Source organism: Corvus brachyrhynchos, unplaced genomic scaffold, assembly GCF_000691975.1.
Source record: "Corvus brachyrhynchos isolate BGI_N302 unplaced genomic scaffold, ASM69197v1 scaffold188, whole genome shotgun sequence".
In the NCBI taxonomy this organism is placed as follows: Eukaryota; Metazoa; Chordata; class Aves; order Passeriformes; family Corvidae; genus Corvus; species Corvus brachyrhynchos.
Window position 1 is genome coordinate 985353 of NW_008239647.1, and position 27724 is coordinate 1013076.

Consider the following 27724-nt stretch of genomic DNA (forward strand, 5'->3'; position numbering starts at 1 on the left):
CTAATAAATAAAATTTATACTTCTGTGCAGCCTTGGTCGTTCCATTGCAACAAACAAAGAGATAGATAACACACTGAAAAGCACATATCCCAAGTTAATGACAGTGGTCAGCCAGCAGAAGCAAGCCCAAGATTAACAATGAAAGAATTCCTGATTGAAGTCAAAGAGTTTTTCCCATTTCTCTGGAGGTGTTGCCCCCCGGCTGGCACCAAACTGTCCAGCTCCTTCTAGCTTCTTTGTGAATTAGGTTTATTCCTGAAGGAGCTCAAGAATCCCAAGAGACCATAACTGAAGAGGGCTCAAAGAAAAAATGAAAGTTGCTTATCTCTCCCCTGCACTGTGTAACCAGTTAGCAGTGAGTACCCACAACTGAAGACAGTGTTCCTAGTGTTGTTTCAGCCTAGCTCAGAGACATGTTCTCTCAGCAGGCTATTTGGATCAAAGACTTAAGGCAACATCCCTCAAAGAAAAGACAAGGTAAAACACAGAGGGTTCTTTTTCGCCATCTGCTTCCATTTTAATTTGCTGCACTCCCACATGTCACCAGTCTGTAGGATGGTCAGTTGGATTCTGGGTCATGTGCATTCATGGCAGTATAAGACTACAAGGTCATCACATCCTGTTTCCTACAATCACAGACAACTGTGTAATAGACACATAGTCAGTCCAGCAGTCTCCACAGCACATTTATTCCAGAACTATCACACATTAACATAAGCTTTTTCAAGTGACCAATGGGAAACAATTAGATAAGTTTTCCAGTCTGAAGTGAGGCAGCGATTTTCATTCTCAGCTTAAAGCAGCTGACAATGACAAATTAGGTATTTCATTGTACAGGGGTGTAATATCATCTACCTGACCTCTGTTAGCTGAGTCAAGAGATCGTAACATTTAGTCCACTCTGTGGATAAAAATACATAAAGCTAGAGATAATTTTTATTAATGTCAAAATTAGAAAAAACCACCCAAAATATTGATATGCATGTAATCTGAATTGTATTGCAAAATTATATATTGCTGAATTATATTGAAAAAATCAAAGCCAGTATTTGAAAAACTGATTCTCAAGACTAATGAAGTGGTAATATAATACTGCTTTTTGATAAAAGTACAGTGACACCATATGAAAAGGTTAATACATTATGATAGTTCAACTGTGACCTGTATTTGCAGTATTTCCTTAGATAAGGCTCCCATTCCACAGTAGCTTAGCTACACTAACAGATGTGTAAATCAGAAAGAGTAAGGGCCCCTGGAGATGTCCCAACAGATGTGAACATACTAAACATCACCACTGAAAGTAAACAGGGGATGAGACAGTGAGGAGACACTTGCTAAATTTTGCCTCTGATTAAACAGAAAATGTGTCATGAAGGGCGCAGTAGGACATTTATAGCTCAACACATGTCCCACAGCAGGTACATGAAGCTATTCTAGATAAGCCCAGACACAGCTGGAAAACAATTCATGGGTCCCCCAAGATAAATTTCAGAAATTTTCAGTCAGAAAATGCATCTGTTTTTCTCCCTATAACTTAGTAATGGTGAGTGCCAAAGACTTTGTACCATTCACACAGACTGCCTGAATCCTGCTGATGATGAAAGGCTAAGGTCAAGCTTTGTACTTCTGGCATTGGCAACACATTTAAGGGCCTCTACAACAGAGCCAGAGAGATTCACTCATTGGGATGCCTGACCCATAGGGCAGTAAAACTATGAAACAAGCAATGAGGGCAAGTTCATATCTCAGTAGGGCACAGTTGGAAGACAGTTCATATTGGCAGGGCCCTAGCATGGTTATTACTCTGTCCCTGCATAACAGTGCAGGAGGATGCTGACAGATCAGAGCACAAGAGAGAACAAAACCAACAGTCTCTCTGTGCACTCAGCTGTTAGAAACAGTTTAATTGGTTCCCGCTGTATACACGGCTGCAAAAGTAGCAAAGGACTGAAGTCCCCCCATGTTTGGTCAAGATCTTGCTTTCTTTCATCTGTTGTGCAGATGCTGATGGGGGTCACCTGCCTAGAGGGGGTCAGGATTGTGCCAAATGGATTTAAGGAGGGTACTCACAGTCCAGGCATCCCAGCTTAGTGGTCAATGACTCAGTGAGAAAACCAAGATTGTCTGCACTGGTGGATGGATTCATTCCTAATACTTGTAAGGAAGAATGATATCCTGGCAAACCTTCTCTACAGATCTATGCTGTTTTATCTAACAATAAACCCATCCCACCTAGTAGGGAAATTCTCTTACAACCATTATCAGGAGTACCTAAATTCCATACTCTCAGTACAGGCAAAAACCTCAATAAAGTGTGGAGTGTAGAAAGAAATGGAGATTGTAACTAAAGGCTGTGGGAAGATATGAGGGAGGGAGTAAAAAAGGAGAGAAGTACCCACTCTGCAATAGGGTGATATTCTTGCATTCTGGGAGAAGTATGATTTGGTGAATATATGGCTTGTCTATGGGCAGGAGGCGAAATACAACATAATGACTAAGATGATGATATAATATTTTAGTTAATAGATATGGCTTTGATACACTACCACTTCAGAAGACATAAAAGTATCTGAAAAAAAATGGGTCTCTAACCTACCTGCAGAGAGAGTACTTATGTGATAGTACAGACTCTCATCAGTTTTCAGACATCTGAGAAATCTGTGCCTCTGTTTCCCAAAATGCTAAATCCACTAATATTTGTAAAGTGCTTGGAAATTTTCCAGACGAAAGTGCTGAATGCAAAGAATAAATTACTAACTTTATCTGCTATATCTGTGTGACTTATCCTCACATGTTTATACAGTGTATGATTACAGACAAGAAAATATTCTCAGCATTTAACTTCTACTGGTCAAGTAGGAGCAGTCCATTGACATGACCCAGCTCTATCAGAAACAATCTAACTAATGGTTATACAATACCCACAGCATTCAGGGTTTGATCTTAAACCAGTGGAAAGTACAGAACTTACTGTATTGTCGGCTGATGATTTATTGACTACATGTTTTCAGAGGGAAGGGAAAACACTTGGGGGAAAACAATGACTTTACATTAGAGGAAAATCATGTTACACCTCTAGAAGAGTCCAGGAAACTTCTACGCAAGGATCAGCAGAGACAAAGATGCTTAAACAGTTCCACAGTTGTTTCATTCCTTCTTGAAAAGCTTGTTTGCTTTGACCTGACAAGGAAAGGAGCAGAATTGGCAGGCTGATGCAGAACAACATGGAATTCCCAAGTATTTCTGTCACAGCCTTCTGGAGATTTGAAGGAAAACAGATGGCAGTGCAGGACCAAGAGCGTGCAAAGAGATTAATGATCTTTAGAGACCAGCATGAAATACTTAAAAATAGCCTAATTTTTTATTTTTCAAGCACTGAGCTTTCCTGGAAAATGGAAGAACCAAAAATATTTGTTAGCTATGAAAATACCGGCAACAATCATGCTACTGATGAGTATGCCTGTTTGAAATGTTTTAAGAAATATTTAAATTCAAAAGAAAATACAAAACATCTCTAAAAAATGACTAGAGGAGGGCTAGCAAGTTAAATATTTTCTGCAAAAAATTGTCACTCTTTGTAATAATCCACTTTTCAACACGGGAACCAGCAGAGATGCTGATCCCTTTTTTCAATGTCAAGAAAACACAGATAGTATTAAAAATGAAGTATAGTTTCTTCACATGCATTCTTGACACTTAAAGGACTCCAAAATATGAGTAAGTTTCTGGAGGTTTGTGATGTGCCTGGTCAGCTTCCTCAATCAACATCTTACAGATATGACTGCTTCTCCCCTGGAGAATGGCTGAAACATCAGAGGCTCTTCACATTGTTTTCTCTCTCAAAGACCACAGGAGTATAAAATTGACTACACAGAGTCAAAAGTCCATCTAAACCAGTACCATATCTCCAAGTAAAGGTCAGCTGCAGATGGTTAGGGAAAGCATATAAAAATACCATGTATAGTCTGATCCTACCCCTGCTCAATCTTTTCAGTTGTTTAGGACTTGCAGATGGGAATATAGCCAGATTATCATGTTTAATAGCTACCAGTGGACCCATCCTCCAAGATCTTTCACCTCTTCCCACAGCTGTGTCTTAGGAGAAGAGAATATTGCCATGTGCTATTAAACCTTGAAATGTATTCTTGCATGATTTCTTCACAATAAATCCAACCTGGATTGTGCTCCTTGGCAGAAATGTTCTTTCTCTTTTGTGTGTCTGTGTTTGTGTATTTATTTTATGAAACTGTCCTGGGAACACATCTTCGCATCAGATCTTATAATGTTAAATTGGACCTGATCATACTCTTCAAAGAGGAACAGGGGACTGTACAAGTTTCTATCTATTAAGATTTCACAGTTCATTAATTCAATTCTTTAAGCAGCTAAAAAAAATTGCCCCTCCAAACAGCAAACAAAATGCAAAGCCTCCCAAATCAGGCTTGTTCACTGCCTTGAATAATAAAAGCTATAAAACAGTAGAAATGAGTCCTTGTTTATGCCTCCTTAATAAAAGTAATATACCAAGGAGACAGAATAGACTTGTTGGGTCTCACAAATCAGCTTCGTCCCCATTTCAAAGAAGAGCTGGGCTGGCACATACATTGCCGGGATTTTAGTCATTTTGGGACACAGTGAAGAGAAAAATACTCTCCAACAAAAACAAATGTGAACTTCGAAATTCATGAGCAGAAATACCAACTTCAGCCATTACTACTAGGAAGTCAGCAAGCACTTGTTATTCACGGAGGAAGCCTATTTCTTTCTTGCTGCCAAAGTTTTTCTCAGTTCCTCAAGGTTCCCTCTATTTCCATTTTCACAAAGTCTAAACACATCCTTCTGATCTCCAGCTACCATTCCTTGAATTCCAGCAAGTCTTCTGATCTCATCCCTTTCTTATCTACTTCCTTCTTTCTACCTTAAGTCCTTAATTTTTAACTCCAGAAAAGCCTTATCACTGGTATAAGCCTGCCATACTGTCAAAATAATTTTTCTACTAAATCAAAAAACCCTGAGTTTCTCCTGGTGAGTTTCGTTACTCCATGTTACAGAATCACAGAATCAGAGAATAGCCCGAGTTGGATGGGACCCACAAGGATCACCGAGTCCAACTCCTGGCCCTGCAGAGCACTATCCCAAGAGCCACACCATGTGCCTGAGAGCATTGTCCAAATACTTCTTGAACTCTGTCAGGCTTGGTGCTGTGACCACTTCCCTGGAAAGCCTGTTCCAGTGCCCAAACACCCTCTGGGTGAAGAGCCTTTCTCTAATTTCCAGCCTAACCCTCCCCTGACACAACTTCAGGCCATTCCCTCAGGTCCTGTCACTGGTCACCACAGATTTTTGTCCTGTGTTTAGTAAATTCCTACTATTAGAAGACATTACCTGACTCCATAGAGATCACCAGAGAAGCCAAAATCTCAAGTGTTGAAATACCCTGTTGTTGCAGCAGAGATTTCTGCAACATGTATAGACAGCAAGGCCCGTGGAAAGAAATAGGGACCGATCCTTGGTAGATGTTTCAGAGATCTTTATTCTCCAGCCACATGGCTGGGGGACTGCTGAAGAACTCTGGCAATCATGGGACTAGCAGGGTCCTTCCCGGGCAGGGGAACACAAAATAACCAGTGGGGAATGGGATTGACCGGGGAGTAGGAAAACCCCATAGGTCATGCCTCCACTCCAGGGTCCCCTCCCCCCAGACCCCATGGCAGGGGGGAGGAACCCCAACACCAAGTAGAGAACTGAAAATGTAAATCTAACAGGGAGCATGAACATTGAGCAACATACAAACCAGACACAAAGCCTCAGGGAGGGAAGGGCTTGTTTGACTGTCACCAGGTGCCAGTTTAACACACATCAATAAAATACCTTGAGGCTACACTACCAATAGCACTGCTCAGGGTGTGATGTGTTCATGTGCATGTGCCTATGTGGTTCTCAGCAAATCACAGCTGGGTACATCCTGTCAAGAAAAATAGACCATGAGTACAGGACTGACATACCAAAGCTCATGGGATCTTCTGGCAACATGGGACATATCCGTCTGTGACTTCCACTGCTGTAAACCAGCAGTAGTTTCATGGACCCTCAGAGAGTTCCTCTGCTGTAAGAAGTATGTGAGCAGAATCAAATGCACTCTGTAGATTTGCCCAAGTCCCTCAGCCAGCATTTCAAAAACAGCTTATAATTTTGGCTGCCTCAATTTTTGAGTGTCTTGGTGTCTTAAAGGACACTAAAAATAAAGAGCCAAAATTACATGTTACTTTGCACAACTTGGGCCTCAGTTTCTCTGTACCAAGTTCTGATGTTACTTGGAGTTCGTTAGAATTGAAGCATGGGATAAGTTTCTTGAATAATACAGAGCTACAGAAAGCTTTCTTGAGATAAGAGCTGACTTGCAGTCTCTGTGTCTCAGGTCGCTTAGGTCAGAAGATAACAATCCTGATAATGACACAGACTTGTGCCAAACAGAAGTAACTTAATTGTTCAGTGGAATTGCAGAAATATGAGAAATTATTCAGACCTACTGCATATTAGTATATACACTGAAAACTACCAGTTTTCTGCACATGCCTGAGTTCAAAGGAATGGGATATTAGGGATCACAACCGGCAAATGAACAAACCACGTGAGACACCACTGTCAATAATCAACAAACCAATAAGCATGGGAAAATACATATAAACTCTTTTATCCAATGAAAATAAGAGCAGTCAGCTTTCTTTTAATTTAGGAACATGCTGTGCTTGCCTGAGGGTTGCAAGGGCAGGGAAGGGAGAGAGGGTCAGCTCTCCATAGGACTGACCCAAGTTTGAAAATTCACAGCAATTAAAGTGCTGAAAGCCAAGCCTCCCACACATCCTTCCCCTAAGTGTCAGGAAATAGTGTCCCCTGATTGCTCAATCTCTAAGTCAGATGGCTGGCCTGGAAGGACTAGATGGGTTTCTTGGATACCATTGGACCTTGGGGGAATTTCTTGTCAACTAAGGCAGATGGAGCAAACCCAAACAATTTTGGAGATGCCTTCAAGATGCAATTCAACCCTTGATGAGCCTCCCTGTCAATGAAGTACAGTACGTTCACCCCATGTCTGGGCTTGGTAAGAAAAACTTTTGTGACTGATTTTTGAGATGAACAGAGCTACACATAAGAAGCACAACTAAAAAAACAGCAGTGATAGCAGCAGACAAGTGATATGGTGTGGTAAAGCCACTAGGATATCCAGGGAATTTGCTTACTCAGCTCTGTGAAACCATGAGACCTCACTTTGTAACACATAATATAGACTTTTAAAACCTCAGGGTCGCACTGACTGCCATAAACTCCAAGAGGCAATAGCCTTCTGTTCCACAAAACAAAACTGAGAAGATGTCTGTCTTGTCCATATTGTGTTTTTTTATCTTACTTCCAGGTTAAATCCACAGATGAACTAGCATTTTCTTGGCTGGTATAACCTCATTCAAATTCAAGGATGCTAAAACCTATGCATTCTTGTTAGAACTAAATTTATGTCCTGCCAGATCAGTATCTCCCTATCCATTTTTCCTCCCAGCCTTCCACTCAGTGTGCAACTTTCCCATTGAACCCCAACTAACAGCCCATAGGGAATTTCCAGACTTGCAAACCCCTGCAGGTAATGTTGCTCACACCACTGGATGCTGAGCTGAAGGAAAGAGAGAGGAATAATGAGACAGATGGATAGTAGTCAGATTAAAACACCCCAAATATGGAATTATCTCCTCCTTAGTTCCTCTTCTCACCCTCTCAGCTTTCAGCAGTTCTGAATATATTAGTCCTGTATTGCCTAAAGTACTTCAGAGAGACTAACTGTTGCAGCAGGTAAAAAGTGTTTGCAGCTCCCAGACGCTTGTCTTGGCTGTGACAGCTCTCAAGTTTTTATTGGGGCATAAAGGTTTCTAACAAGTTGCTACATTCTTTAAGAATTTTTTTTCTTTTATATTGCCAGCCAATGTGATTAGGCAGTTGTTAAGAAAAAAAGCAGCTTCTTGGAAAAGGAGCCACTAGGCTACTGGAAAAAAAATCTAGTAAGAAATCAATGGGGCAGAGGAAAAAAATCTGATATGTCACAGCAAAGTAGCTCAGATCCCAATATGATTCCTTCCAAGTCTGGAGAGTTCACTTCCAAAGTATATCCCTGCAGGATCTGCTTCTGAGAACTCATGCTCCCGTACAAATGCATCAGTACAGTTGCCTATTCTCCAGCTCATGATTTGCATGGCATGGCATAGCATGGCATCCCTTGGAGTGGGGATTAGACCTTGACCATCTGCCCAGTAAAGGCTATCCCCATTACATTAGCCAGCACAGTGGTTACATCAACCTGCAGTGGTTTTCAGCACAGCTAACTACACTTGCTCAATTTCATAATGCAGTGGAGATCCCAGTAGAACTCCCTCCTCCCAGTCCTCAATTTTCCTCCTTTATTTCCTTCTCCCTGCCCCAATAACCCACTCTGTCACCCTCAATAGGAAGAGTGTTTGCAGACCTTTTCCATTATCAGAACAGCCTGATGCAGGGAATGCTGACTTGCACAGACAGCCTTTCTTGTGACTGCTTGTTGGCTGAAGCCAATTGCTAACAGCATGGGGCATCATATTGTGCAATTCACATGGCTTCTGCTCCTCAGCCCAGCTTTGTGTTTATGCTCAAGGGCATCGTCTCTCCTTCCAGCAACTGCGCAGGCCAACAACGCTCCTGCTGGCCAAGAGCTTTCTACAGTGTCAAGTGCTTGCAAAGTGTGTCATCTTCACACAGGAGGCCTCAAACTGTTCTGGGGAAGCAAGCTGCTTCTCTCTCATCAGATGGGTCTCATCAGAGAAGATGCCAATGAAGAGGACAGCTGCCTACACAGCTGTCACCAGAACTGCTGCCTTCTCCACTTGGGGAATGAATAGATATTCAGGTGTGAGGTTGGGGAGGTAAGGTTAATTAACTGCAGCATTGGATTTTAATTGCAAATAGATACAGCTTTGTGCCCCACTGAAAACATCACCTTCTTATGGAGTAGGCTTGGGAATTTCTGGACTGCTGAGGTATAAAAAAAATTACTAAGAATCACTAGTTTTAGCTGGGACTTAGACCAGCTGTCTGTACCAGTATCTGTGCAAGTTTTTCACAGGGAGATTCTCCTTGTAGTAGCTGACTTGCTCATGTATGACCCTGTTACATCTAGGTTTTAGATGTGAGACACCGCTTCTCTGCAGAAGCAGAGGGTTCTTTGAAGAGCCCTTAGTATCAAGCAAGGACAGGCTCAAGGTGCTAAATTTGGCAGATTTAGCCAAGTGACTCCCCTTACTTGTATTAGTATTTTTATCACCAGTAGACCGGCAGAGCGGGACAGGACCATTTTCAAGGGCCATGAATTGCCTGTCATCCTCATAAGGAAAGAGGAACTGGTTGCTGCACAATATGACATGGGATTAAAGACTTAAAAAAGAAATCCTACATTGTGGAGTTGCCTAAGGAAGTTGATTTTTGCCTAAGGCTTATTTGGGATTTTCCTTTCCTGCTACCAGAGCATGAACTAGCTGAATTTCAGTTAATTTTGTAGTCTTCCAAAGATATGACCTTCCTCTCCTTGCTCTCCTCAGACCTCCCTCATCCCCTGTCACCCCCCACATACAGAAGAGTGAAAAAGCCTACACTGTCGGCCCCTCTGCATACCTTTGGGAGAAGCAATCAAGCTAAACCTGAATCGTGTGTGCTGCCAAGCTGGCTTCAGGATATTTCAGAGCAGGAAAGAAAAAAAAAGAAGAAAGACAATCAGTACTTGCAGGGATTTGTTCTTGAAAACAAGCAAAAACATGAGAAGCTTTGCTGCAGCAGCTGCACTTACATTGTAGTAGCCGTGTCTCTGCGTGGATCCTCCCTGTTCTGCAGTCCCGTAATCCACACAGAGGAATGCCTGTGCTGCTCCTCTCACTGGCACTGCTGTTAGAGTGAGACTGGAACTGCTGCTGTTTTCACTTTCAGACCAGCCTCTCCTCCAAATCCTCTGACGTCAGACAGCCTGCAAGAGATATTTATGGAATGAACAATCTAAAAGTTTCTCTAGGTAGATTTCAAACTGCAGTTTGGGGGGATTTGTAATTTTTACACTCTTGGATAGAAAACCCCTCCAAGGGGGTCAAGGAGGAAACAGTGGGGAACTACAGATGTGGTTGTATAAGTCCCCGGCAAAAGACAACCCCTGTATTTTTCCATCCATGGTATATTATATCCACACCCAGGATGTAACTATCTGTCATGTAAGTCCCCATTTGGAAAGTGGTTTTCCAGTCTCTCAGCTGTGCTTAAACAGGGTTTGAATCAAGTGTGACATAGAGGTCTCTCACAGACACACTCGAAGCCCACAGCTTTCTGCTGTGTCCAGACTTTGACTGGATTTAACTAAAACAGGACTGAAATGGGCCTTCCAAGCATCTTATCCACACTGTCTTTCAGTTTGGCACTAACCCCTTCCAGCTGGATTGTTTTCTCAAGCATGGGGGCCATTTTGGCCATCTTCCCCCCAAACTTCAAAATACCCTCTTCAGAAGTGTGTCATCTCAGATAAATACCAGCTAAAAAAATTAATTTAGTCTTTGATCTCTATTATGCTCTGCCTATTTGCATTTTTCTATTATTCCTTTGCTACTATACAGTATGACACTTTTCACCTGCTGCGAAAGCCACTTAAGGGTTATGTGGAAGAGAAGAGATGCTAGAGCAAAAACTGAAATAGTATTAGCATTAACATTAGTCAGTACTTGAAGAGTGAAATGCTCTCGTGGTGCAATCCTGCTGAGGCAGGTGATGATAAATTTGGACTGTTAAGACCTCTTTAATTTGTATTTAGAAGCTGAGCTTGGCTGTAAGCCCATAAGTATCAGTAGTCCCATCTAAGAGATGAAACAGGTCTGAAGGTGAAGTGATATATGGTGAAAGTCCTTGAGTGAGCTTTGCTTGATTACAGACAGAGCTTTTCAAGAAGTTCAAAACTTATTCAACATTTTCTGCAGGAGTGTACAAATGTGCTGCTATTATAAGCAACTGGGGGTTTTTTTTATACCCCATCATTTCCATTTGTAAGCAGTTATAAGAAGTATATATCTTGGTACCACTTTTGGAGATGCAATTGTTATTTCAAAATGTGCCAAGGTTCTTTTCTGTGCAACTTACTAGCAGAGCAAATTTACCATTTGGGGCTGTGTGAATTAGTTTTTTTTCATACGTATATGTATACGTATACGTATGTGTATATACATATATATGTACTTTCTCTTTTCTGCTCTACCGTTATCACCTTTGGACATGAGCCAGGACTCCTTGAAATCAATAAAAATCATCTGATCAACTTCAAAAGGCTTAAAATCAAATTTTCTCTGATAACTTTCTAATGGCAGCTATCCCCATGCGCTGTAATACCATCACTATGACCAAAAGCTTTGAGATACATTCAAGAATAAAATGGTATCTCTTTGAAGAGATTTCCACTTTTATACTTACAAGATGGGTCTAAGAATCTGGCAGTTGGAGGAACAAGAAAATTATCCCAGTTCCAAAGCAGTATTCAGTCAAGCAAAGGAAGTAAAATGTTTTTATACATAAAGAAAACTAAAAAAATGAACCCAGTTTTGACAGTGCAATCCAAGCATCAAACAAGTGGTGTTGTTGTCCCCTTTGGCTACAAGATTTGCTTGTGAGACTTGTCTACTTGGAATCAACAAGGATCACTCAGGGCATGAGTCCCTGCCTTGCTATGCTCCATGCTAATCTTATTAAAGATCAACCCTGGAGTTACGTTGCTACCTGTTGGCAGTTTGTCCCATAGACATCCAGAGGGAACTCTGAAGGGCAGAGGGATTCAGGGCTTTTCTGTAGGATACCAGAGCTATTCCCTGTGGGGAGTTCCACATCCCACCAGATTTCATTTACTCATCCTCTCTAAAGCACAGTAGAGGCTCCTGGTATTTGCTAAAGATGAGATAGCTATCCATGACTCCTATTTCCTCTGTTTAGTTTATAAGATTATATTACATCTTCTCCCTGGAGAGTGGAATAGGAGGAACATGGAAATCCTGACCATCACACAGAAGTAAAGCATGAATATCCACAGCCTGTCTAACAGTGTGAGCCAAGAACAAATGGTATTTATTTCTTTCGAAAGATTTTGCAGCAAGATTGAAATGCCAAGAGACTGAAATGCTCTGTTTACCCAAACATGACATGGACAGTGACAGCTAACCTGTGTCCAGTAGCACATTCCATTTCTGTCCTGAAGGGATATGCTCCTTCCCATGTAGTTGTTAATGTAGAAATATTCGTCCCATCAGAAATGCTGTAACATTCCAGGTACCGTGGACTAGGACAGTATCTCTATGAACCTGTTGCATTTCTATACAAAAATGAAAGGTAGAATAGCCAGTTGTATGGTTGCATATTCATAACCTCTGCACTGAATCCCACAGGAGTCAATCCCACAGGATGCCACAGAAGTCCATTCTGGAACACAACACCATGATATGAAGAGTACAAAGAAATCACTCTGTGAGCAATCTGTGCTCCCGTTTCCTATACTTGAGGACTCTATCCATTAGACTGGGAATGTGCATGCAAGAGCAAAAATCGTTTCATTTTAAGCAGAATTTACTTAAAACAGTAGTTCTCCCGGGTACTACTCAAGCCCTAAACCAGAGAAAACACAGAGAACCAAGTGAGACCCTCTGCATCACCTGCACATGACTGACAAAACATGACAGCAGGTGCTCCTCAGATCCAAACCAGTCTAATATATATTCACATGAGCAACTACACAAGCCAGTTATCACTCCCTTAGTGCTACATAAAAAAATAATAAACCAAAGGAAATGAAACCCTATTAAAATACTATTCTTGCTGCCATAGTGGAACAGGCCATTCAGCTCACTGGTCTGGTACACTGCCTCAAGCAGTGGTTAGATACCTGATGATTCAGAGCACGAAGAATGGAAAACACACTACATCCAGCCAGTTGTGGGCTGGAATATTACATAAGGATGAGGACTTAAAGAGAGAAAATAAATTCTTTCTTGAGCCCCATAGTTGATCAGTTTACACCCTTAAGCATGAGGTTGTTTCAGATGCTGGGGTTTTTTCCCTTGCACTGGTATTGCTATTTATGTTATTTCTGCATATATTTCAGTTTGGGAACCTGCCAGGTTTTTTTCCAATCCACTGAAGTCAGGAAATGCAAAGTTATGGCATATGTTCAAAGAATAGCATACACCAAAGCATGCAGAGAGCTCTATCTTTGTCCTCAGAAGCACACAGCCTTGGCCCTAGTTTTTAAATCCACCCAGTGATTTTCCTTTCATTTTGAGTGATGGAATTCTATTCACTATGTATACTCTTGGCACACTGATTTAATTCTCCATTGCACTGGCCAGAGGGAAACCACCTACAGGTCTCGTAGATGTCTTTATTTCCAAGGCCTGAAGCAGCACCATGGCTTACCAAAGGTAAACAGTGTAAGTGATTGGAAAGAAAGCTGGTGATGTGTTGCAGATAAACACGTGCCAGCAAGAAGGATTGTTCTAAAAAACTGTTACAGCTACATCTGAACTGTGTAAGAGATCATACTCTAATCAGGAAAGGGGGAAGAAAGCACTTCCTGGAGCTGTACAGTGTGTACTTGAGATGTCCCTTTAGCCACACGGGATCATGCAGAGCATGGGAAGTGTCTGAGTATCATAATCAATATATAGCACTGAACTGACAGCATTTTAGACTCAGTTTCCTGCAGTATCAGAGTCAACACAAAGTAAGAATCAGTGGAGAATAAGGCTCACAACAGAAGGAACACTTCAAATTAAAAGTAATGCAGTGTTGAGTAAGACTTACAAAGCCATCATCTCTGCAATACATTGTGACTGAACTCAGAGCCTGAGGCACAGACTGGACTTCTCAAACTAAATCAGCAACTTAGATGGACAGTATTCATACATGAGAGTAGACAGAAGACAGCTGAGAACACCCTGCCTCCACCAGCGGCAGAAGAGGAGGCAGGACAGAGTGAGCTTTATCCCACACAGGGAGTTGTGGTTAGGCTCTGACTCCTTTGCAGCAGTCAATTAGACCAAAGAGAACTGAGTAGGCAGGACTATTTGGACGGTTGGTAACTAAAATTGTTCTGCAGACATATAATATCATAATTAAACAACATTTTGTAATATATCACAGCCCAACTAGCTATTCCCAGCACTATCTTAGATCCATTTTGTTTTCCACCAAACACTGTATAGTGAATTCAGGTTAACCAGGGTCCTTTGAGAGCTTTGTGGGACAACAGTTTCTTGGCTTCTTTTACTCACACACTGTAGTGACAACTGTTAAAGTGGAGATGCTTCAAACAAGCCAGAGAAAAACATATGCACACAGTAGACAATGATGCAGACAGAAATGCCAGCAATGATACACCATATTAACAGCAATCATCATGTGTTACAGGGGAGCCTAGGTAGGAAGGAGAGCTCAGTTCTGGGGAATGTATCAAATTTAAGTGTTCTTAATGGTATAATTTTTTTCTTTTCTTTCCTAGACATTCTCTTTTTCTTGCAAAATATTTATTTTTAAAAGAATCCAGGAAGCCAAGATAGCCTATTAGACTGGCAATTATCCTGAGTCACTTCCTACAATGGTTTAAAACAACTCAGAAAATCTCTTTTGTGTGCATAAATGCAAAAGTACACCAGTGACCCACAGAGCTGAACCAGTAAACCTGAAAAGAGTAATAATCTACAGCTAGATACATCATATTTTTAATAACATTGAAAGATTGTCAAGGTTGGAAAACCAAATGCTAAAAAATTACAGATAGCAAACACATTATGATATGGATACGTTTAGCCACTACCCATGTGTAACAGCTGTGGCAGAACGTGAGATGGGATCCAGCTGCCTGCACTTCAGTTCAAGACATTTAGCTCAAGACAACTCTCTCCTTGCAGCTCCTGCCACAGTTGATGTGAGCCTGGTGCAAGCTCAGTGATGAAGCAAGTACCTAAAAATGCAAACACACAGTCAGAGCTGCAATTGTGGTGCTTGTACACTTTCAGGTGTTTTGGTTAACCAATGCTTATGCTCTTTACTGTTGTTCTTTCTGTATTATTTGCTAATTAAAGAAAATAACTCCCAACAGTTCCAAAACTTTTGCCCACGTAATCCTACTGAATTTTTGAGATATCAACATAATCCCTAAAGTCTGCTGAATACAGTTTGACTTCACTGCTGTCATGATACCATATTGCTCTCCTCTTGTGAAGCTGCCATTTCAAGAAGTAATGCAGTATAGCCATGACATATTCGTGTGTCCTCTCAGGCAGGAAAACATAAGAAATTTCTTGAGTTTGCTTCTGAAACATGGTACAGTATTATGGACATAGGCCAATAGTCTTGGCACAAGTATTCTTGGAATTTATACAAACTGTAGAGACTGCTATGCTTCAGCCCCAAGTTTTATTACCACACCAGCCAAAAGTGACCTTGTGTGCTCCCCCACCTGCAGGAGAAGAAATTAAGACATCCTCTCTATAGGATAAGATCACAAGATGTTGACTGATAATGCCAAGATACATTTCCTAATATTTTATAATATAAGAAATGAAACAAGTAAACAGAAAAAACAAAACCACAACATATAGGTATTTCCTTTGTACCTATTAGATACCACAACTAAGAAGTCATTCTCATGTGACACCTACATTTATTGTGAACACTGTTTCTACCTGCACAGTAGTCTATAGAAATGAGTCAATATACAGGATTAAACAGAAGGCCACTGAACTCCAGATTATATTTTTTTCTTCCCAGATAGAATAAAACCTAGTCTTATAAATGAATGAAAGTTTGAAGACAGAATACTCATTTGAAGAAACAGGTTTTAGGCTGGTCTTGGGGAGGCAGTGAAATATGACAGAAGTATAATCAGTCTTCTAGTAAAGACAGGCAAGAGTAACTCCTTTACAAACTTAAACTAAGAGCCTACTGACTTCTCCAGGGTCTTAGTCACTGCTGACTTACACATGGTTCAAGATATTCAATATCCCACAGCACTAGGATTTTGTGCCTGAAGTCAGGCAGTGATGCTGGGTGTGCGTGTGTATGTGTTACATTAGGTAATGGGATGGCTATTGTGCTTACCTCAAAAAAACCCAACCAAACAAAAACACTTCATGAAAACCCAGTGAGCTGGAAATGAGCTGGAAATTTTGAAAAATAAATCAGAATAACTATTTTCATATGTCTAAACCCACTGTCTCCCGAATCCCAGAGTGTGTTCCTTAGGATCCCAAAGCATCTTGAAATAAACAAAGCTGGGATGCTCAGCATATTCTAAGATCAAAGTACAATATATTGTCAAATGTGCCCTAAATTAGTCCATTCTTTTCCAAGCATTTATAGAAGAGGACTGGTGAATTTATCAGTGATGAACCAATGAAGATAAAATGTGTTAACCAGTTTCACAAGAAAAGGCTACTGTACTTTTGATTTGTCATTTCCTTCAATCATTTCAAATATAGACAGAAAGGTGACAGGCTTAAACAAATATTTTTATAACCTTTTGTTCATTTCACAGAATTCATGTAATAGAAGTTGTTACTATGAGATTCCTTTCCCAGTTAGGTACAGGAATTATCTAAAACCTAAAAGTTTTGTTCCTTCTCCTCCCCCCTTCCTCCCAGCACCACCACCCCACCACCCCCTCCCAAATTTGGCAGATCCAGGAAGGTATAACAATTTAATTGCCCTTGATCAAGTTTGTCAGGACATGAAAACATAATTTTCTTATAAGAGAAATTCTCCAAGCTTCTGAATACTCAATGATCTCTAGCTGAAACATAAAATCATGCAATATCATGTTATATATAAGAATTCTAATATTATGAAATTATAATAATAGTATACGTTTGGAGGAAGAGACACTTTCCAAAGACTTAAACATATTAGATAAAAATTATACTGGCTTAAATAATGTGAAAAATAAATTGAGGGCTGGAAGATATGGAAGGGCCTGTGAACCTGCAGGAAGAGATTGGGTTGTGTGGGGACTGTTGAACAGTGAATCACAACTACAAGGTTACCAACAAAGGACTGGCATCGATGCCTGGTTTACTTGAAAAAACTACATGAAGACACTTCTACTTCTTCCCCATCTCTGAAACATGACGAAAACAGCTCTATATTACAACCAGGCATAGTAGCCCTCTGAAGTCATTCCAAAAGCACAGAATCACTGGAGTGCAGTAATGTTTGGAAGCAGCAGGGGCGATCACAAGTGAGTGGCTTCCTCCACGTAGAATCAAGCCCTCTGAGGATAGTTAGCTTATCTGAGAGGTTAACCATGAGCATCCCCAGAAATTAGGGAGTGTAAAAGGAATCCAAATGCAGGAGAATGATTAGAAATTGGTGAATGAAGTATTTTGTGAACCTTAGTGCTGGCAGAAGAGCACAAAGCAGCTAACTGGGGCAGAGACATGGTTTTTGCAACAAATAGCTAAACCAGCTTCTTTTTTTCACACTAGTGTTACTAGTCAGATTGTGTTAATGTCTGTAAATCTCTTTGAGAGCTTTCAATGGAAATTACTATTCAAGTTTTATAAAAATATTATATAAAGGAAAAGTTACAGTGCCAGAATATATACAATGAATCTATGGGAAATCATTATTCTTCCATGTTTCAAGAATTGTTTGACAAGTTTTGAAATTATTTCTCTGGGAACTGATCTGACTTAAATGTGTTTATCCTTTGCCTTTTGTTAGCTCATGTTTGCATTTACTGTCCATTAATAATAGATGAACACAACAGCCTAAGGTACTTGATTCTTTTATGAGCTGTATATAATTCCACATTTCAGTCCTACATAACATCAACAGCATAGGGAAAACTGGAATGTGGCAAGAAGCCCAGGAAAAGGCAAGTTGAGTTGGATTGGGAATTGGCTGGAAGGATAATAATCCTGTAAGCCAATATTCATTAAGTAATTTTATGTGCAGCAGAATAAAATTATGATACACACTTGGCATCTGGAGACTTTAAAATGCTAAGAAAAATATTTCAGTAACTGTACAAATTGGTTAACAATTGTGATGCAAAACAATTATTTCTACGTCCCTTGATCCAACATGATTCAGTTTTACTCAGCACTATTCTGAAACGCCAGTACATAATCTAAAGAACTGCTTATCAGATAACCTAGCTGTTTTCTGAGATGTTATACAATCCTTCTTCCCATTTTCCTTCTGCAGCCATCTTTTGGCCTGCATCCAAACCATGTTCACTGCAGCAATGTGGGATTAAAATTCTGGAGGTGCTTTGGCACACACTGGGGCCTAGGCAAGCCCTATGAGGGCATGCAAATATATCAAAACTGTAAAACAGGAATTCAAACCAGTCGATAACTAATAACAAAAGCAGATAAAAATTAGAATACTTAAACTGCTCTTCTAGATTAAATTCATATCTGTTCTTAAACTGTTAAATATGAGCTGAAATAACAGTACCACCTTTCAAAGGTAAGATGTTCCATCCTTTTGTAGCTCGTGATTTGCATGAGGCTGCATGTGTTACTTATATGACTTTCCTGATAAGCCATTCAATGGAAACTGCAAATAACATAAGCTCCACTGAAAAGCAAGTGTTACATTACCAGCAACAATTTAGTTGCTGAACGAGCCATGTGACACACCCAGGAGGACCGTTGCATCTCAAGGAAGGCTTTTGGATTATCCCACTTAAGAAAGGTCGGTCCTACTCCATCTATCTGGATGTCTGTTCATCAGTGGAAAAGACATTATTTACCTGAATGTAGGTAGTAGACAGAGATTTGGGGTTGTTACTTTTTTTTTTCAAGTAGCATTTCTTGTTATGGATCCCAGTGGATTAGAATTGACCTCAGAAAATTTAATGGAGTCCTTACATATCTTACTAGATTTATACATCACAAAGTGTTTTTTCTTAGTTCACAAAATCATTGCCTTTTCAAGGACAGTAATTGTTAACAATCTTATCTGTTTTAAAAGTGTCTATGTGCTAGCAATTTGCAAGAAAAAATATGTTCTGAAAAAAGTCTCAGAAATAAATTTATTTATTGACTGAAATTCATTATTCATGTCGAAGATCTGATATACATATTGACCTATGTTTTCAAATATCATATCTAGTACTTCATGCTTATCACCTCTGGAAAAACCTGACTGGAGTGTGTGCAAATCATTGACCTCTCCCATGGGTCACAGAATAATGCAAAGCTGAGAATAGCCCCTGATTTTATCAACAGTTGTCCAGTAAAAGATATACTATAAGATTAATAATGACTTAATCTAAAAAATTGCTGCTGGCATATATTTGTCTGTCAAATTACAACCAAGAACTTTAGCAAGTTAATTTCTGAAATGAAGATCCACATTATATGGAATTTAAATATGTGCATTTATAACTCACCATCTTGGTTATAAACAACCTGTGAAAGATTAAAACTCTTGACAATGCTTACAATAAGACTTTAGTTTGGAGAAGAAATAATGGACATAAAGTGCAGTACAGTTACTAGCATTTGAAAGGGGATTTATTATATTTTCACCTTTGGCTGGTTTACATCTCCTCTGTGCTCTTCAGTCACATGTGAAAAACAGGTAAAATGTATGTTGTCACTTGTGCTTGTAATATCAGAGTCCAAGCCACAGCTTTAATTTGATGAGGATTTAATTCCAAATGCAAGAGAATTGCAACTAGTTCATTACATTCTTGGGGATTCTTAAGTGAAAGATTTCAGGGAAGTCTACACAACAACTAAATACACAATCTATGACCAAGCTAGATATAGACGACCAACACTGGATAAATGAACATTTTGTATTTTAATATAGTTACTCAGACAGGAAGTCTGCCTCTTCACATTGGCAAATAACTGATGTCTGCAGTCCCTGGATACCAACACTTGCCCATTTATAAGATTTCTCAACTGCAGATGCACAACATCAGCATGTGACAAAATCACACAGCCTTAGAAGTATCTGGCATTTGAGGCTTACAATCATAGAATGGTTGGGTTGGAAGGGACTTTAAAAGATCTTCTAGTTTCAACCTCCCTGCCCTGGGCAGGGACATAGTCCACTAGACCAGGCTGAATTTGCAATACTAGTTGAATAAGCAATGGTAGTTGGTTTATTTTAAAGTAAAACTGAATATTAAAAAAAAAAAACAAACATGGACAATGAAATTAATCCTTTTTTTCCCTTTTATTACATGAAAATATCTGTAAAAAGGCGGATTTAAAATACTGTTGCAATGTGATTTCATGAGGGCTATTCTATTTGATTCCAAACAGTCCAAGAGTACATCTTAATTTCTTAATTCACAGAATTGTATGGGGAAAACCAGTGTTGTCCTGTTTACAACAATGCACACCCACATGAAAAACTTTAGTGGGAAGGCTGGTCTTGGTATTTTAAGGCATTTAGTGCCTCACTACTCAAAAACCATTTTCAAAGCAGGTTGTGCTTGCAAAATTGGACACACCGTTTAATTATTCCATGGTTTAATTTTCTCCTTGAAGAAAAAGTCAGGTACCAACTCTAAATGTGTTAAAGTCTGTCACACCTGGCTGGAGCATATTATTACATCCAAGTTGAAGCACTTGTGAGCCTGTGCAAGTACTTAAGAATGCTCATTATGGCAGTTTCCTGAGATCAGTGAACCTGGGCAGTACAATTACCCTCAGTTTTAGGTATGCTATGCTACTTAGATTATGATGCAAACATTTGCTTCCTTACAGACGGCCATCTTTTCTTGTACAACTCCTTTTGTCATCCTGTAAAAACATTTCTCATCTGCTCACCCACTCAAGTGCTGGTCACCCCATCCTAATCCATCTTCTTATGAGATCAGCTATTCTCCTTCTCTATTTTTCTTAATTACTCTTCTGTGTCTATTCACTTTCCTCATACTTAGCTCCACACTTCCATCTATTCCATCCAAATAAAAAGGCTGAACAAAAAGCCCTCAAGAGGTCTGCTACCACTGTTTCCCTTTGCCTCCAAAGTAACACTTCATTTTACTTTCTCCTTTTCATTTTTACATTACCTAAACCATGAACTTTATTTTTACTGGCCAGAGTTCTCCTTTATACTTATATTCTAGAGACTCCTTCACTATAGCTCCCTGCATCATGCCCTCTATTTTCACTTAACAATGATTGTGAAACTGAGATCACAACCTCTATCCTTACCCTTTTGAACTACAAAATTTAACTTTACTCCACGGCTGTAATCACCTTCCTTCACATTGTTGTATTTTCCTCACATCTGTCCTCAATGAATGAAATCTTCTCTACCCTCCCCTCTTGCCCAGTCCCACACACAGACTCTCAGAGTGCTGTTGCTTAATATCATCCTTTCAGTTATCACTCTGATTATGCTGTCAGCAGCTGTGCCTCCTCCAGCAACTCTCCTGTCTATACTGCATTACTTTGTTTGTCTTTAAGGTCCTTGTCCATACTGTAACACCTTTTTCATGACCAACTTGTAAATAGGTTTCTATGATCTATCAACAGTATCAACTTCATTTTACAATTTCAAACATACCTTTCCCTGCTTTCTGTGTCGCTAGTTTTCATCCCAAAAAGAGCACTGCAAAGATCTGTAATATTATATAATTCTCTTTCTTTAAATTCTCTTAACAGCAGCAGCTTGGTAGGAAAATCCTAGCCTCTGACTATTGTGCTAATATCACCCACATTATTTCGGTTTATTTTCCTCTTTTCCAGCACTGCCACCTGTCCTGAACTTAGCAAGAGCTGTTTGGTACACTTCTAAATTTACACAGTGCCCACAAAACTTCTGATCCATGGCTTCAACTTAAGATTTATTATAAATCAATGGTATCTAATTGAATTTTATAATGTTTTATTGCAGGTGATGGAATTTCAATCCCCTTCAAAAAAGAGCATATGCAAATTAGTTATGCAATGACTATAAAAGAAATTATTCATTGAGCAGAATTCAACATAAGATTCTAAATTTCTCACCAGTTTTCAGATAAAAAAGCCCAAACCCCACAGACTTTTCTACTCATGGTCACCTAGAATTTTATCTCTCCTTAGTCAGAGACAAATCAACAATGGACTTTGGAAAGTTTCATAACAAAATAACAGTAAGAAAAACTATAATGCTAAAGATAAATGGGGGAAGGAGGTAGAGAAAAATGTGCAGATAACATTTGCAATGGATTAGAATTATGTTTATGTCTCTTGTTAACACTTCTCACACTGTACTTTGCAACAAAGGATCCAGTTTAACATTTAGAAGATGAAACCCTCCCCCAAGCCGCCAAACCAGAAACAAAAAGCCCCACTTGAAAAAAAAGATTGGTTGTCTGTTGCAGAGTCCTAAGGATCCCTAAATTGCTCCATGGAATTTTTGTTTACTCTAAAAGAGTCAAGCAATACCAAATGTATGCATATACACAAGCCCTAAGGAGGACGTTTTCAGATTTTCTAGTTTGACTGAGTCTACCAAGACACACATTTTTAGGGCACATATAATTTTGCTGGGTAAGAATGTGAGAACAGTGACATTTTAAGGTACTTTCCAAATTTTTTTCTTACATACATGAAGATTTAGGCCTGTTTCCTAAGAAACAGGTTGTAACAGTAGCCTAAAAGAGGAAAATATCTCTGCCCTTCTCACAGGGCTGGACTATTAAGAGCTGAACAAGGCATCTTTTGTCTACGTGACAGCATTAGGAATTTTAACTCTGAATACAAAGCAGAAGAAAACAAGGGTTATAGGGCTTTGGGATGATACTTGAAATATCAAAAAAATACTGCCTCAACTTTTTCACATTCCATTCAAATACAGAAACCTAAGTTTCTGTATTTCCACACCTTTTACTATAAAGGTTTTACTGTTTCTGGCAGTGCTCACATAACAAGCTCATCAGATATTGTACCTAAATTTAGGCCACATTTCAGACTTTAAGTTCTGGTCATTTAGGAAGTGTTTCTGGTCATGCAGAAGATACATATTTGGCACTAATGTTTTCAGGAATTGGAAGATGAGACAAACTCAGACTTTGGCAAGGGTTTTGGCCCTTTATCCTGCCCAGTTGATCTGTGGAAAGATTTTAATGTTCTAATCATTATCCCAGCCAAATGGCATGATAGTTGCCAAGAATAAGTAAAGTCTATGAAAAGTAAAACTTTGGGGGGGAAAAAAAAAGAGAGGACTTGAAAGTTTGGGCTATTATAAAACTTACAAGGCTGTTTATTTGGAAGCGTAGTAAGTTGCTAGGTGACATAATGGAGCACAAGTCCTTGAACTGCCAGGTCCAGTATATATTATGACCCATGTTATTTTTCTAATTGGAAGAAAACTACAATGGTAAAGGCAGATGATTTGTTGTGATGCTCTATTACTTCAGAATGCAATGGCTGACCTTTTTTGAAACATGGAATTGCCAGATCCTGTTACTCATACAGTCATCTAATTATTTCAAGTCTATAGGTTGCTTGTATTGTGTGGTGCCCTTCCTCAAATGCTGGAGCTGAAGAAAATTGACACATCTTTGAGGTTTAACATAAATGTAAATGCTGAAAATTCCTCAAGTACAAAGCAATTTCCCAGGGAATACAGAAAGAAGATCTCAAACAGTAAATTTAAAGCAAACCAAAACTTTTCATGCCTCCAGCACAAGATATAATCTCTAGACCTGGACATTTTTAGTTAGCTATCACCTTCAGGCTCCATTTTCCAAGACTTTCTTCAAAGTTCTAAGAAATACACATGCTGAAAATAGTTCTTTTTGTTTGGTAACAAAAAATGTCCTACAATTCCTGCCTCTTTGTAATCACCTCTTTACTACTAATAACAGAAATCTTGGGAAAATTTTTGAAGCCTTTAGCTTAGAATTTTTAAAGTTCTTAACCTAGGCCTCAAGAGAAACTTCTGTTAATCAGCAACTGTAATTTTGACTTAAATTAAGTAGCTTTTTTTCATCATGTTGCTCTTGTATCCTTCTGCCTTTTATTCTCTTAAAGGTTGGAAATCTGCTGTTTTCTTTCTTATGTCTTTATTTTAGCAAGGACTGGACATGGTGTGTGGACTCATCACAGTGGGGACTCCAATCAAATCCCTGTTCCTATGAAAATAAAGTTATAACACAAAATAGTGAGTGAAATAGCGAAGAGATTGAAATAGAAGCCTTAAACTCTCTTGGCTAATCAAAGTTCTGTATAATTTTGTGGGGTTTTGTAATTAATTTGTTACTTGTGTTATTTTTACTGCTTCAAGCAAAATCAATAGATTGATTAACCCTTTAATTAGCTTCTAAGTTTACCTAATAGTTTCTGTCCTCATATGTAGCTGTATGTACTACTTTGATCATTTATATAACTTCTGGGAAAAGAATGCTAATTTAGGGAAAATTCCCCCAGGGCTAATGCCCTCCTCATGAAAATGTAGCCGTTGCATTAATACCCTTATTACTTCAGCAAATAAGATACTAGGAGACAGTATTATTACAAGATGCTGGGAGATTGGGTGTCCATATGTCTCCATTCTTAAATACACATCTCACGGCAGCTGCAAAAATGGGAGCCTGCTATAATTTTATCTTCCACAATGGCACAAATTTTCCTTTACTTAACGCTTTCAGAACCCTATACAAAAATACTCACACATAAGCTAGTCAAACTCAAGGATACAAATAACCTCCTAGAGGTTATCTATTTTGAAGTTGGAAGTAATTTAAAAGGTGCAAAATCTGACCTCTTGTGTAAGAGCCAACATAAAACTTTGTCTATTAATTCCTAAAGCAAATGGATAATTTCTTATTGAACTAGAATCTCTCTCAAGGACAAAATGGGCACTTTTTGAAACCACTTTCAACCTCATAAAGTATTTATCAGCACTTCTTGCTCTTGAGGACAAATGAAGCTGCATTCAAACTACTGAAATAAGTGCAAAACACACCTGACTTTGTTCTTAAATTGCTGGAATGATTGAACCAAGTGAGGAACAGTTTAATCTTTTCTTTTCTTTCTTGACCATATCTGAGTGTGGGGATTTCTTCTAAAAGGATGACATGAAATGCTGAACTTAAGATTTAAATACCTTAGGAGTTCTATATGAAAATTAAAACCACAGTGATGAGACTTAGAAGAACCATATTCAGTTTCTTACTATCTCCTGTACTGAACAAGCTGAAGTAGACACAGAACACAAAGACTAAGAAAATGAGAGCCAGTAAAGAGAGAAAGTTTGATTTCCTACAGATGAAAAGAAGTCCTAAATATGGACAAGAAGATAAATAATCAAGCTGTGGAAGTTCTTTGACTTGAAGGTATTTATTTTATATTTTCTTTAAAATGTGCAACTGTTGACCAATCTAATTAGGACAGTGTATGTCTTACAGATTTTCAAACTATGAAGTTGACTGAGGTTCCCTATGGCCTAAAAGTTAAAACTGAGAACATGATGCTTTTTTAATGAACTCGAGATTACATGTGGACAGTGATCTTGAAAGAAAAGAGATCTCTCCAGGCAAGGAGATATTATCATGGTTAGGATAAAAAAATAAGGTGAAGTTAAGTCGCATCAGGTGACTTAGGGGAAAAAGATGTACACTGTCTTTGCCTTCTTGTTCATAGTATGGTCCTAGAAAGATGTTTCAATAGTCTTGAAAAAGACTTTATGGAATAGAGAAAATGCAATTCATTTTCCTCTACTTCCCACTGTGCATTTATTCACTATAAATTATCTCCATTTCTTTCTTATGCCTGTCTTAGAAGATTCTTTTACTTTCACATCAATTACCCACAGTGTATTCATATTCACTCATACAGCCTCTCATATTTAGCCTTTGCTAAATAAATTAAGTTCTACAGGTCTTTTATGTCAAAATCTCCATCAGTCTAACTATTCAAAAGCTTGCAGAAATAAAAGGAGCGGACTGTAAACACACAGAGAATGTATGCTGAAGGTCTCGCCAGGACTCTGTACAGCAGTGTGAATGCTTCCCTTCCTTTGTAGCACACACTCTCAGTTCACTGAAGAACAACAGGTTATTTTTCATTGGCAGCTGTCTTCTGGACTTTCGCAATCAGAAAATCTTCTGACATTTCTAGCTGAATGGATTCCAGATTGTAGCAGAATGTGTTGTCATTAGCCCTCAATCCTAATAGCCTTCAACATTTCACAACTTACAACACATTTCATGGTTATCCGTATCTGTTACTCTAATTCTCATGGTCATTCATCTTCTTCTGTATATCTTGATCCTTTTCAGCACATGGAACTCTCAGCCACATCATCATCAGAGTTTAATTAATACACACTCCCTTTTTTGGCACAAAGTTATTAACTAAAATATCACATAAGCTCTGTCTCACAAAAGCCTGCTAAAAATTTCTTTACAGTCCAAGAATACAGTTTTTCTTAAAAACTATAACAGATCACCTTTAACTAAGTTCTTACTCCTCTTAAAATCCTTTCACTTATCTCCCATCTTTTGCAGTCAGCATACTACATACTATAGCCAAGAGGAAAACCTGAATAATTTTGATGGTCAAATTAATGATGCAGATTTTGTTTTGCAAAAGGATGAGTAAACCTAGAGTACTAATTCTGATTTGGGTGCTACTTGGCTAACACACCATTCTTGAAGACAATATATTATGGAGTACACTCCAGCATTTCTGCAACGACAGCTGTGTCATAGAAAGGGTATTTCAGAAGACAATTGTGTCCTTTCTGTTATCTTTGTTCTTCCTTTGCTATGCAAGTGATCATTCTGCAGGTGGCCCAGGATTCCTTCTCCCCTTTCAGAAATTCAGCCAATGCCTTTATTCTGGAAGCAGCTTGAGTCTAAGATGGCTCGTTGGTTTCTCCATATGCAGACTATCCTATAAAAAAACAGTGTCTCTTCACTGTGCCACTGGCTCAGAGTTTACAGCTCAGGCTTCAGGCTGAAGAAAGGCACCTAAACCATTTGCAGAGCAGGCTTGGCACCAGAAGCAATTGTGGCATTCACCCAGCTCCATACTCCAGCTACTGAACACTGGCAGACACAAAATGGCTTTCCTCACAATTAACTGCAATATTATAATGTCTGCTGCCCAGCTAATTCACAATCCAGCTAAACTGCTAATAACAGAGCTATTGCATTTGCAGTTTTAAAAGAATATTGTACTGTCCTGTATCATTTCAATTCAAAGCCAAGCAAACCAACAAACCCAGTTCCCGAAGCTTCAATTAAACATCCCGATTCTTTCAGAGTCCTGGAGCTGAAATTATTTATGCTTCCCTTCCAAATCCTGATTTCCTAGTCTAAATTAATTGAACACTGGGAGTTCTGCTTCCCTCTTGGCTGCAGTCATTTCTCTTCCTTCAGTCACTTCTGCCTCTAACATCGCCTTCAACATCCCTATCCCTACTGACAAGAGACAAACTTTTTTCGTAGTTTTGGAGCAATGCTGAAAAGATAATTACTATTTATTCTATTATCCCATTCCAATGTCCTATTTTTCCTTCAGTCTTTATTTAACCACGAAGTAATATTTTCCATTTGTTTTCATTTTTACCCTTTTGCACTTGACTTTAGATGGTGATTAGTCCTTTTCTATTTTATTCCCTGAAGGCTCACTACCTACGCATCATATGCTTTTTGAGACAGTTGTTCACTTAG

General features: G+C 39.1%; 1 protein-coding gene across 3 annotated transcripts in view; it reads right to left on the reverse strand.

Annotated features, from left to right (window-relative positions):
* DAAM2 (dishevelled associated activator of morphogenesis 2) overlaps positions 1 to 9965 on the reverse strand; it is a 205353-nt gene extending 195388 nt beyond the window's left edge. The window contains exons 1-2 of one of the 3 annotated variants that reach the window (XM_017742339.1): positions 9860 to 9956; positions 9688 to 9739 (exon numbers count right to left, since the gene is read on the reverse strand). The gene's annotated coding sequence lies outside the window, so the exon portion shown is untranslated. Of the gene's footprint in view, positions 1 to 9687; positions 9740 to 9859 lie in introns of all 3 variants that reach the window. The other 2 variants (XM_017742340.1, XM_017742338.1) reach the window with 2 other exon arrangements.
* Positions 9966 to 27724: the final 17759 nt, after the last annotated feature.